This window comes from Arvicanthis niloticus, chromosome 21, assembly GCF_011762505.2.
Source record: "Arvicanthis niloticus isolate mArvNil1 chromosome 21, mArvNil1.pat.X, whole genome shotgun sequence".
Taxonomy (NCBI): domain Eukaryota; kingdom Metazoa; phylum Chordata; class Mammalia; order Rodentia; family Muridae; genus Arvicanthis; species Arvicanthis niloticus.
Genome location: NC_047678.1, coordinates 826403 through 839892, shown reverse-complemented (window position 1 = coordinate 839892; position 13490 = coordinate 826403). Strand labels below are relative to the sequence as shown.

General features: G+C 39.0%; 1 pseudogene; it reads left to right on the top strand.

Moving 5' to 3' along the window:
* The first annotated feature begins 1150 nt into the window (after window positions 1–1150).
* Window positions 1151–2915, top strand: LOC117693846 (putative ATP-dependent RNA helicase DDX56; annotated as a pseudogene).
* The last annotated feature ends 10575 nt before the right edge of the window (window positions 2916–13490 follow it).

The following is a 13490-nucleotide window of genomic DNA, read 5'->3' as shown; positions in this document are numbered from 1 at the left end:
GGGTTGGTTGCAAGTTGTTAATGATATTGGTCAGGGAGAAATAAATAAAGGGGGTTAGAGTTGGGGATCTCGTTTTTCTTTCTTTTCCTTTCTTCTATCCTTTTGTCTCTCTTATTTAGTGTTGGGGGAAAGAGGGAACGAGGATAAAAAGAAAAAAGGGAATATAGGAATGACAGGATAAAAGAATAGATTGTTGAACCTACTTTTAAGTGAAAGGACATCAACAAGCCAAATAATTTACATTGGTATGAATCTTTGTATATTGATACGCTTTTAAGGTTATTTTTGTTACAACTTCTTGTATATATGTTTTGACTCTTGCTTTAGGTATTATACTTATGCAACACGTTTACAAAAGTAAAGTAAAGTTCTAGCCCTTGAAAACTCCTATTACAGACAGTCTAGGAACATTGAGCATTGCAAGTTTGTAGGGCCGTGAAAGGGGTCTTGGTTTTGGTCAAAGCACTGGCTCGAAATAGCCCAGAGACCCCACAGGTGTCCATTGCCTGTGAGGGACCAGCATCTATTCCTTTGTTCTGCTCCCAGAATCCAGGCTTCTACATTGTTCAGACATATTCAGGGAAATCAAGCCCCACCCAAAGAACACAGGTAGAGGGCGTGACTACAGGCCTCAGGCCCTAGAGAGATTTCCATACTAATGAGATACCTGAAGGCCAGAGAGCGTAGCCAATTAAACATTCTTCCCCAGCCCCACCCTTTCTCCTTCCTTATTTAACTCAGGTCTACCCTGAGTTTCAGGGGTTGGAGGGGTCCACATCCAGATTCAACTATTATCCATCATGACAATAAAGCCATTTTGATATCCTGGACTTTCTCATGTCTATTCTGGCTTGGCGTGCGATTGCTGTGGAAGATGTCCCTGTGACCCAGCCAACAGTCCACTGCGGCCTTTTCCCACACAAGTTAATAGTCAATCAAACTTAATTAATTTAGTTAATTACAGAAATAAGCTGTATTTAGCTTCCTGTAGATATTTTCAAAGTTGAACAGATAGTGGCTACCTAGAAATGAGCAATGTTTTGCCTATTCAGATATACTTTAAACTGATATGTCTTCAAACACTTTAGAGATCTACAGAATATGGCATTTAAGATGTTTCATTAAGGCACTGTCAGCATGGAGTCATGCCATGGAGGACCAAGAATCGTTGGGTTTTGAACACATGGGGTTGGATCCCTGCCCCTGCAGGCTGTAACTGATTTGGGCTGGTTGCGACCTATGCTAATCCAGGAAAAGGCCATACCTCTGGCGCTGGAGAGGAAGGACCTCCTGGCCGACATCTGCACAGGCTCCTGGTAGACCGCAGCTTATGCTATTCCGATGCTCCACAAGGAGACAGGTCCTGTAATGGAACAAACTGTGAGAGTCCTTGTCCTTGTTCCTACTAAGGAGCTGGCTCGGCAGGCCCAGTCCATGATCCAGCAGCTGGCCTCCTACTGTGCTCGGGATGCGCGAGTGGCTAATGTCTCAGCTGCTGAAGACTCAGCTTTTCAGATAGCTGTGTTGATGGAGAAGCCAGATGTGGTGGTGGGGACCCCATCCTGAATATTAAACCACTTGCAAGCCGGGCGGTGGTGGAGCACGCCTTTAATCCCAGCACTTGGGAGGCAGAGGCAGGCAGATTTCTGAGTTCCAGGACAGCCAGGGCTACACAGAGAAACCCTGTCTCGAAAAACCAAAAAACAAACAAACAAACAAACAAAAAAAAAAAAAAAACCAAACAAACAAAACAAAACACTTGCAGCAGAACAGTTTGAAACTCTGAGACTCTCTGGAGCTGCTGGTGGTAAATGAAGCTGACCTTTTTTCCTTTGGCTTTGAGGATGAACTCAAGAGTCTTCTCTGTCACCTGCCTCGAATGTACCAGGCTTTTCTCATGTCGGCCACTTTCAGTGAGGATGTACAAACTCTGAAGGAGCTGGTACATAACCCGGTTATCCTCAAGTTACCGGAGTCCCAGCTGCTGGGGCCAGACCAGCTTCAGCAGTTTCAGGTGGTCTGTGAGACTGAAGAAGACAAGTTCTTGCTGCTGTATGCCCTGCTCAGGCTGTCACTGATTCGGGGCAAAGCCGTGATCTTCCCCAACACTCTAGAAAGGGGTTACCAGCTCCATCTTTTCCTGGAACAGTTCGGCATTCCCTCCTGCATGCTCAATGGAGAACTCACACTGCGCTCCAGGTGCCACATCATCTCACAGTTGAACCAAGGCTTGTATGATTGCGTCATAGTGACAGATGCTGGAATCTTGGGACCCCCAAGTCAAAGGCAAGCGGCGAGGTCATGGGTCCAAAGGAGACAAGGCGGGCGTGTCCCGAGGCATAGACTTCCACAATATGTCTGCGGCCCTCACCTTTGACCTTTCTCCCACTGCAGAAGCCTGTGTCCATCGAGCAGGCAGGAGGGCCAGAGCCAACAACCCAGGCATAGTTCTGACCTTTGTGCTGCCTACGGAACAGTCTTGCTTGGGAAAGATTAAGGAGCTTCTCAGTGGAAAGGGTGAGGCCCCCTCGTGCTTCCCTATCAGTTCCAGATGGAGAAAATTGTAAGCTTTCGCTATTACTGCAAGGATGTTATGCACTCAGTGACTAAGCAGGCCATTCGAGAGGCGAGATTGAAGGAAATCAAGGAGGAGCTTCTACACTCAGAGAAGCTCAACACATACTTTGAAGACAACCCTAGAGACCTTCAGCTGCTGCGGCATGATCTTCCCATTCACCCAGCAGTGGTAAAGCCTCATTTGGTACCTGCTGCTCTTCATGGCCTTGTACATCCTCGGAAGAAGCAGAGAAAGATGCCCTTCTCTAGGAAGGCTAAGAGGGTGAAGACCCAGAACCCACTGGGTGACTTCAAGCACAGGGGAAAGAAACCCTAAACCCCCAGCAAAGCCTTCTTGAGGTTGCCTGAGCCTGAGGACACTGAGTTGGGCATCCTGGCCTGGATGGACCGGGCTTCCCACTCTGGGGGCACATTGTAGTGCTCCCTATCTGGACAGACTGTACTTTGAGGAAGCAGCTTTGGACACCCCCATCTCCTTGGTACTGCTGGGTTACCATTTTGTCCATTAGCTGAATAAAGATTCCAGCTGTCCCAGGCTGTGACCCTCTGGGAAAAATAGAAATAAAATTTTTAAAAAAGATGTTTCATTAATAAAAGGCTTTTCATGACAGTGAGATACAACTTCTCCTGGCAGCACCCGAATACTACTTCAAAGAAGATGTTGGGCATCAAAGAATCACCTTATAGAGTTTGCTTCAAATGTGGCAAAGATAGCCACTAGGAAAAAATTGCCCTTCATCTGCTGACAGAATGATGTCCAAATGGTGGACAAGTTGGATACAAAGGAAGTCAACTGTCAAGCTTTGCCAGGACGAAGTAGGCAAGTCCTTCACAATTCCTGCTTTACAGAAAAGTCTGCCAGATATACTGGGCCAGAAGGTGAAGATAGATGATCCAATATTACAGAGAAATCTTGGGCAACTATCCAAATACCCAACAACCTCTGTCATTTCTGTAGTTTTAGAAGCTGCATTCTTCACTTTGTGTTTACTCAGGTAACATCTGTCCTTCTTGGGTTTCTGATGGGATAGAAGATTAGATAGTTATAATTCCACAATTAAATTTAAGTTGTTTAGGACCTAAGAAAATGTTTTAATGTTTAAAAATATATTCATAGGTTGACATATACAAATTATGATAGAAAGTGATTTAGGTATAGAACTTTGAACTCACCAAGATAGACTAGATAGTAAAGTACTTTCTCCAACATGGCCAAATACATATGAACTGAACATTGTGAATTTTTACCTGATGGTTTTCATAATTGTTCTTATAGTATATAGTTTATTGACATTAAAGAAAGAGCCTTTTATTGAACTAAAAGTGGAAAGTGTTAGAGTAATGTTTTGTACACTATGGAGAGATTATCTTTGTATTATTCGAATCTAATTTATGTGCTGGAAGAACTCTGATTATAGGCTGGACTTTGGTATTTTCATTATTATGAAGCATATCCTACCTTAGTATTTTCTGTATCACCTTCCAATTATTCAAATAAAGATCTGAATGGCCAATATCTAGGCTGGAGAGTTAGCATATAAAAGAACATTATATGTTCTTTGAATTCATTGACTTATAAAACTTAAAGAATCAACTGAAAACATTTTGGAAAGCATCATAACTCAAAAAAAGACATGTAAAGGAAAGAATTCATATATGGAGAATACGGCTAATGGGATATTATATTTAAACAATAGTAAAGAAAGAACTAGTATTCTATATCCAAGAATTTTATATTAGCAAGATGCTAAACCTAAGACTCCGTGAAATGGAAGAATCTCAGCTAAACAGGAGAGGTTCAGAGATGAAGTTCATAACAGACTACAAAACGTTTCAAATATAGACAAAGAAGCAGACTTCTAAGTAAACAAGAGGCATTTAGAACACTAAATAAACACAGTTCAAGAAGAACTCCTTCAAGATGTCAAATATGCAAGGCAAAGAAAAAATATTGAAAGCCATAAAGTCAATACCCCAATTCATCTGCAAAGGCATAAACATCAGAATAACATCAAATCTCTCATTGACAACTTTAAGAGTCTCTAGAAAGCAAACATGAAATTACATATTGCAATATTCAAATCCAGATTGCTGCAAACAGCAAAGCTATATTTTAAATGTGGCAGATAAATAAATTATAAGATAAACATAGACTATGGCAGCACATAACCACTAAGCCAGCACTGTAGATGATAATGAAGGGAATGTGATATAGAACTAGAGAGAAAGACAGACTCAACATAGAGCATGAAATTTCATAAGTGGAATAAATAAACAAAGAAGAAATAAGAAGGAACCCTTCAAATCCACTATAGCAAATGAACAACTGCTACCACTATTTTGTGGAAATGTGGATAACAGACAATAATCTAAACAAACAGAAAAACAACCAATAAAATTACAAGAACTAATAAACACTCCCAATAATAACATTAATGCAAATTACCATAATTCACTGATAAGGACAAACAGACAGGTCTACTGGACTAGAAAAGAAGATATAACAACCTGTTGTCTCTAAGGAATAGTACATACTTTAATGGCTAAACAAACAAACAAAAATTTCACCCATAAACCGAGAGTCAAATAATAAAACACAATCTATCATATAATGTAAACCAAAATCAAGCTGGCGTAATTACTTTAATAACTGATAAAGTCAACTTCAAGGAAAACTTAGAGAGAATAAAGCAAACCAAAGTCACTACATGCTAATAAGAATCAAAAAACCAGAACCATTGTAAAATATATAGGAATAGAATGTGGGGCCTCCTGATTTTATAAAATAAATGCTAATAAATACAAGCAGATAAGATAGGTCTTGATAGCAGTGAAAGTAGATGATTTTAATACACCAGTTTCAGTTCTGGATAGACCATCTAAACTAAAACAAAGAAAACTCAAGAGTTAAATTGCAATGAATTTATCAGAAAAATACAAAGTATTTGATCCAACAAAAACAGGATTTTCATTCTGCTCAGTACCTCAAGGAACCTTCCTAAAATATATCACTTTCTGGCCTACAATCAAAGTAATCAAACAAAAAGAATTGAAATAGGAAGAACACAGAAACTGCACAAATACGTGAAAACTTAATACAATCTTGAACAACAGGATGATTGAGCCACTGAAAAATGAGGGAAGAAATTAATAAAAGGAGAGAAGGGGGGTTAAAAGATAAATAAGTTCTTTGTCAAAGATAAAGTGACCATAGGTGTGTGGGTTCATTTCTGGGTCTACAGTTCTATTCTGCTGATCTATCTATCTGTCTCTGTACTAATACCATGCAGTTTTTATCACTATTGGTCTGTAGTACAGTTTGAGGTCAGGGATGGTGATTCCCCCAGAAGTTCTGTTATTGTTGAAAACAGTTTTTGCTATCCTGGGTTTTTTTGTTGTTGTTGTTGTTGCAAATGAATTTAACGATTGCTCTTTTTATCTCTGTGAAGAATTGAGTTGGGATTTTGATGGGGATTGCACTGAATTTTTAGATTGCTTTTGGTAAGATGGGCATTTTTACTATGCTTACCCTCCTTTTCAGGGCTCAGGAAACTTTGTAGAGAGGAGGTGGAAAGACTTTAAGAGACAATGAGGATGGAAGACACCAAAGAAACAAGGCCGTCTACACAACAGGATTGAGGCACAGATAATCTCAAATAGACTTGAGAGCATGCACAAAGCTGCACAGATCTGCTGGGGGCGGGGGGGGGGGGGATCCCAGTGATGAGAGGAGAACCTGGACACAAGGCGGCATCCCTAACCCAGAAGCTATCTCCAAATAATAAGGACTCACAAATGAGCAATTAGTTTCTCCAGTGGTGTTTTCACTGAGGATGCGAACCACTCTTAAGGGTTGGCTCCATTCACAGAAAGTGAATGGGCAACACAAAATGCACTCAGTGGTATTTTGGGAGTTGTTTGTGTGCTTGTTTGTTTGTTTCCTCACAATGCTTCGTCTAGGTTGTTGTTGTTGTTGTTTGTTTGTTTGTTTGTTTGTTTTTGTTTTTGTTTTTTCCTTATAGATCTTTTGAACCAGTATTACAGCTTCTGGTTTTTTTTTTAATGAGTTTTCTGTGTGTGAGAATGTGTCTCAGCATCCCTGCTTCTTGTGCTACTTCTTTGTTTTTATTATTGATGTTTGTGCTATTTCCTTGTTTTTTATTTGTGTTCGTTTTGCCCTATTCTGGTTTGTTTGTTTTTATCTTACCTTGTTTTATTACATGTCTGTTTATATTCTAATGAGAGAAAAAAAAAAGAATGGGTGTGGACCTGGGGGAGGGGGGATTAGGAGAGATCTGGGGGAGTTGAAGGAGGAGAAACAATAATCAGAATAAACTGTACAAAAAACTCTATTTCTAACTTTTTTAAGTGAAAAAATAAGAAGACAGCCATAAGAATCTTTACTAAATAATTCAATGAGCACTCCAAGGTCTTTCCTGGGAGGAGAAAGGAGATGAGCTGGGTAGAACTGGCAGGGCAAAGGGAGCTCTGGCAGAGACTAGCACAAGAACTTAGTATACTGACATATACGTGCAAAAAAATCCCATGATGAAACTTGTTACTTTGTATGCTAACCTAGAAATTAATTTTACAATAATACAAAAAGACTGTGTGGATAGCATACTCAATAAATAATGCTGTAATTCATGCACAATAAACATTTACACATCAGAGAAATTTCTGTGTTTTACTTTTTGTGGGTGGTCCCAAAGATAGTACATAAAGGATAAATCATACCATATGCCTACGGGCACCAGAAAATGCACCATGATTTAGTAGAAAAACAACAAAATTTCCTTAATCTCTCATTAGATATGAAAGAGTGGAAGTCACAAACAACATTGGCAATGTCTAAATTCCAAAAGTGGCCGGGCAGTGGTGGCGCACGCCTTTAATTCCAGCACTTGGGAGGCAGAGGCAGGAGGATTTCTGTGTTCAAGGCCTGCCTTGTCTACAGAGTGAATTCTGGGACAGCCAGGGCTACAAAGAGAAACCCTGTCTCGGAAAAAAAAAATTACAAAAGTAGAGGGGTGAGTCTGTACTGAAGTTTGGTCATTTGCAATATGGTTGCTGTTTTTAAAAACTTTTCAAAAGGCTCCTATTGCCTCTCCCATTTGGCATTGACCATTGTTCCATCTCCTCTGCGCTTGCATGGATGCACAGTTTGCTTTGGAAGCAGCATGACAGACAACCATCACCACCAGTGGGTCACAGTGAGACAGACAGAGGCCTCATCCAAAAAGTAATGAAGACCACATTTGTGAAAGTAAATGAGAAAAAGACATTGAAGGAATGACAAGAAATCTCATTTCCTATTGCAACCTTTAGAAGCACTTTCCGAATTTCTAAGCGAGATGGAACTGGTTTTAGAAAACAATAAAAATAAAGAATAATTGGAAATATCTAGCTTATATCATAACAACCTGCCAAGAGAATCTTCCAGATTCGTTAGGTGGAAAGCCATCCTTCATTCTAGGAACTGCAAGCTGTGGTTCTCCCCCCTCCCCCCTTTAAGAAACAGCTGGAATCCATATGTCTTATTAACCATGCAAAGCCTCAAAAGGGATTCAAATCCTTTTCCTTGGTTTTATCCGGGCTTCTTGGTCAACTTCACTGTTTCTCAGGCTCACTTAGGAATCCTGGATCCCATTTCTTTCCTTAATAAACCCTTTGTCTCAAGAGATTAAAAGTCCCTTTCTTGACTGTATGCAGAGCAGGAGGGGAGGGGACAGGAGGGGCTCTGCAGCTGCTTCAAGGGGTGCACTTCAATCTGAAAAGAAAAATGAAAGCAGCTGTCACCTCTTTGAGGGCTCTTGGCACCTAATACAAACAAGTCACCCTGGGGAGTGAAAGCCTTAGATAGGTTTAAAAATGGCTGGTTCCTGTTTGATGGTCACACATAGGCCACCTGTTCCTCTGCCCCACTGAATCAAAAAAAAAACCAAAAAACAAAAAACAAAAACAAACAAACAAACAAAAAAACCACATGATTGTGCTTTGAGTCTGAAACAAGCAAAAACTCCCATGCAACACTGAGTTTCCAAAAATCAACCATTTGCACAGGAGGGAAATTTACAGTGTTATATTTTATTTTATCTAGATACTTGTCTGTACAACGAAGGCACAGTCCATATTTTTAGTTATGTGGAAATCTATAGAATTCTGATCATCATTCCCCCAACAATTACCTAACTATGACTCTCACTCAGTTACTATCTTATTGATAGAAGACATGACTAAGTAGGAAACATACTCAACTATGGTGCCCTGGATGTTGTCCCAAGAGTTGCTGTTGTGACTTAAAATATTACTGTGTTCAAGTTTACAAAATAAAACACGGGAGATGGTCAGAAGTTTCTAACACTTCATTATATATATATTTCACCATTTTCCCATAATCAAAATGAAATAATCATATAAATAGAATGGAAGCTAAAATTCAGGTCTAAATAGAATTTACCTCCACCTTCGCTGAAGCACTGGACTGAAGATTAAAATCTAGATACAACATTAAATCCAAACCCCACACTGTTCTGGTAACAAATTATATTTGTAATTATAGCTTAAATCAATTAAGAAACATATGTAGAATCCATTATTATTCATATATATGAATATATATTCATATGAGTATATATGAATATATATGTGTCTGTGTGTGTATACACACAGACACACAGACACACAGACACACACACACACACACACACACACACATATATATATATATATATATATATATATATGTATATATTAAAGGTAATATATATATATATTTGAAAAGAACCAAAAGCCAGGTTTGTTGGCACATGCCTTTAATCCCACCAGGGAGGCAGAGGCAGGCAATGAGTGCTCTGTGAGTTCCAGGCCAGCGTGGTTTCCATAGTGAATTTCAAGACAACCATGGCTCCAGATACATATGTAGCAAAGAATGGCCTTGTCTGGCATCAATGGGGGGGAGGGGCCCTTAGTTCTGAGGAGGTTTGGTGCTCCAGTGTAGGAGGATTCTGGAGGGGTGGGGCAGGAGAGGGTGGGTGGGAAAACACCCTCACAGAGGCAAAGGGGAAGGAGGAGAGAGAAGTTATGGGATAGGGGGATACAGGGGTAACTGGGAAGTGGGATATCATTTAAGATGCAAATGGCTGGAAATTAATTTAAAAAGAGAGAAAGAGAAAGAAAAGGGGAAAAAAAAAAAGACAACCAGGACTAAATAGACAGCCTGTCTCAAAATAAACAAACAATAACCAAAAGCAGATTTACAAGTAGGAATCATGAAAAGTCAACAGCAGAAAATGAGAAATAAAAAGAGAGTAGAAAAAACTGAAACAAGTACCTAAGGTCATTTGTTAAACTACAATATGATTAAAATATTCTAGACTAGTAGCAGTTTTAAAACATAGCTCTTGGACCAGAATCACCTAGGAATTTGTTAGAAATGTGCATCTTCACGGGGTCTACAAGATGGCCCTGTGGATAAAAGTGTTGGTCAATGGGCCTGATGAACTCAGCTTAATACCCAGGATTTACATGAGAAAAGGAAATAATTTCTCCAAGTTGTCCTCACCTCCACACCCATGCTGTCACACACACACACACACATCTAAACATATTCATTTGCAAACACAGGTGCACAAACACAAATAAATGAAATAAAAATATATATATAATAAACGAAATAAGCATTTTCAGATTCTGTTCAGATAGCCTCTGACTGAGAAGCTAGACACTCTAAGGTACTCCCTTATAACCTGGAATTGACTGCAGATTCCCCAGCTCAGCCTGCAGGGGTGGCATCTCCTGCAAAAGGATGTTTGAACTTTATTAAAGCATTTATGGTTGGACACATAAGACTGGTCATCAAAATACATTGTAAATGAAGGTAACAAAATAGTTGCAAACCCTAGAACAGCAAATCTAAAGTCAATAGCATGATTTCTGGAAGATTGTAGACTGTATCCTTGCTGAGAAATGGGGAAATGCAAGCACTTTCTAAAAATAGGAAGAGAAAGAAAAGAAGAAAATGTCCACCTGGTTTGAGATAACAGAAGAGATAAGCATGCACATAGGAGCATGTCTTTTATAGAAAGATACAATCTGTGGAGCTGGACATCTGCCTCAGGGAATTGTTCAAGCACCATCAAGTAAGTTCAGGTTCCCAGAACCCACGAGAGAAACAGATGTAAGGGCTTGTATCTGCAATCTCAGTGTTTCTGTGAAGAAATGGGAGGTAGAGACAAGAGTATCTGGAGAAGCTCATAGACAAGCTGGCCTGGTACATAGCAACTAATGAAAGATGACCTCAAATTGTAGAAGTTAAGAATAAACACCTGAGATTGTCTTTTTCTGACTTTCACACATGGACCATGGTGCTCTAGTCTCTCTGTCTCTGTCTCTCTGTCTCTGTCTCTCTGTCTCTCTCTCTCTGTTTCTCTCTCTCTGTCTCTCTGTCTCTCTCTGTCTCTCTCTGTCTCTCTCTCTGTCTCTCTCTCTCTCTCTCTCTGTCTCTCTCTGTCTCTCTCTCTCTCTCTCTTTCTCTCTCTCTCTCTCTCTCTCTCACACACACACACACACACACACACACACACACACTCCCTAAAAGAAAGAAAGGAAAAAAAGTATGAGCTGTTGATTTGTCCTAAGTAGATCTGAAAATATCAACTTCCAACACAGGTCACCAGTTATGGACTGGGTTCTGTGACAAGAATATTTACTTATCCAGTCATGTTACACCCTTACAAGACAGTCAACCAATTGATCTCAAGACAACTTAGTTGGTAGTAACACCTAAAGTAAATGCTTTCCAAAGGACTACAATACATAGATAAAATAAGCTGACTAGAAGCACGGTATACTTTGATTTTATTTTTATGTAATTTGCACAATCCTCCCTGATGATCATCTATGTATATAAGTGACCATTACTCAAGTTCTTAGGAAAACTTGGTAAATTTTTCATTTTCATTGCTCAGAGTCTGGAGGACTTGATCCCGTTTCTAAGCATTTTTCAGTCCTTTTTCTCTTTATCCATATCAGTTTAAAGCTGAATACATGCATAAATGGTGACCTCCAAAAAATGAAGTGGAATGTGGTTTGCAATGTCTGTAATCCCAACATGCAGGAGGCTGAGGCAGGAAAATTCCACGTTTGAGGCTAGTTAGTGAGTTCCAGTCTAGCCTGAGTTAAATACTGAGGCCTAACCTAAAATATGAAGAAAACAGGAAGGGAAAGAACTGTCAACACCTTTTCACAAACCCCAAAAGAAATTTTAAAAACTAAGTAATTAGAAATTCATATGTAAGTCTTTAGCTTTACATAAAACTAGTTGTTCAAGTACTAATATCTAATCTTGAGTCCAGTTAAAACTAAGATTAAAATGGTATGGTTGTCCACATTAAAAAGGGCCATGCCTTCAAACATTGTCTTAGAACTGTAAATCATGTAGAGATAGCCACTGAAAGTGAGTCAAAAGGAAAACAACATAAAACTTACTCAGAAGCTCAGAACCAATCCTGAGGTAATCAGGTGCTAAAGAAAACTTGATTCCCACTCAGTGTAGATACTCAGACAAGAAGACAGGGCCTTTTCTTGGATAGAATCCATATTTACTTCATCCCTGACCCCAAGTTCATCAGAAAGTTATATTATTTGTAATAAAATAAGCCATATAATTTCATTTTTTTATTTCTATTTTTCAAACACCAATATATTGTGTTTTCCAAGTCAATAGGTTCAAATGTTTTATAGATTGTTTTCTGTATGTATATGTAAACATGTATATGTTTGTGTGCCTGTGTGTGTGTGTAATGTATGTGCTCATGTGGGTGTGTGCATAGATGTAGATGGGTGCATGCTGGTGCCTGTGTACATGTGAATAGCGCATAGATTCATCTAAGCTGGCAAGTCACTGAGTCCAGGGATCCTCGACTCTTCCTGTGTCCAGCACTGAGCTGCAGAAGTGCACTGCCATGCAGACGTTTACGTGGCAGCTGGGATTCTGGACTCAGATGCTCATATTTGCACAGTAGGCATTTTACACACTGTACTATTTCTCCAGCCCCTGGCTTGTTTCATAGTCAATACCATCAGCTTTTATTAAAAGACCATAAAGACCAAAGAGAACAAATGCTGTATCTGCTTTGAACAGCTTTGCAAATGTGTTTAGGGTTTATTAGAATGGTAGCAACGTCAACATCATGTCATAATAATCATATTGCTAAATGTGTATGTGTTGTGTTATTTAGATTAGATTCTTAAAGCAATAGCTAAAAAATAAAAATGTTCTATTATCTTTTTTAAAAACCCACTATTTACTTACTTTAATGTACCAGAGAAAAAGGCTTAAGTTCCATGTTGCATTATAGGTACCTGGAATTTAGATCCAGTCATTAGGTATTTTATTAGTAAAATCAAATTACAAATATAAATACCCCTCTGTTTTAGATCAACTGAATCACCCATTAATGTAATTTGATGAACTGAGCAGCCTACAAGGAATGTTTGAGAATTTTACTTTGTCAAGTGGTAACTAATACAGTACATGAGAATTCTAAATTTCATAGATGTTTTTTCTAGGACACTAAATTATTTTGATACTTTGAAATTCTTACCAGGAAATAAATTTTAGAAGTATTTGCCAGGTGAAACTTTTCATTATTAAGAGAACTGACAAAGTGTTACTCCTTCCTCCTTTTTAATTTTAAAATTACATTTGTATTTATTTATTATGTGTAGGTGTCACATGTGATGTGACCCCCAGCACCCTTGAGGTTAGAGGACAACTTGCAGGAGTCAGTTTTCTTTCTCCATCTTATGGGTCCTGAGGATTAGACCTGGCTCTTTGGGGTGACAGTGCTATTCAATTATCATAAAGCTTGTTACTTTCTATTCTTTTGTCCAAAATCACAAATAGAAGA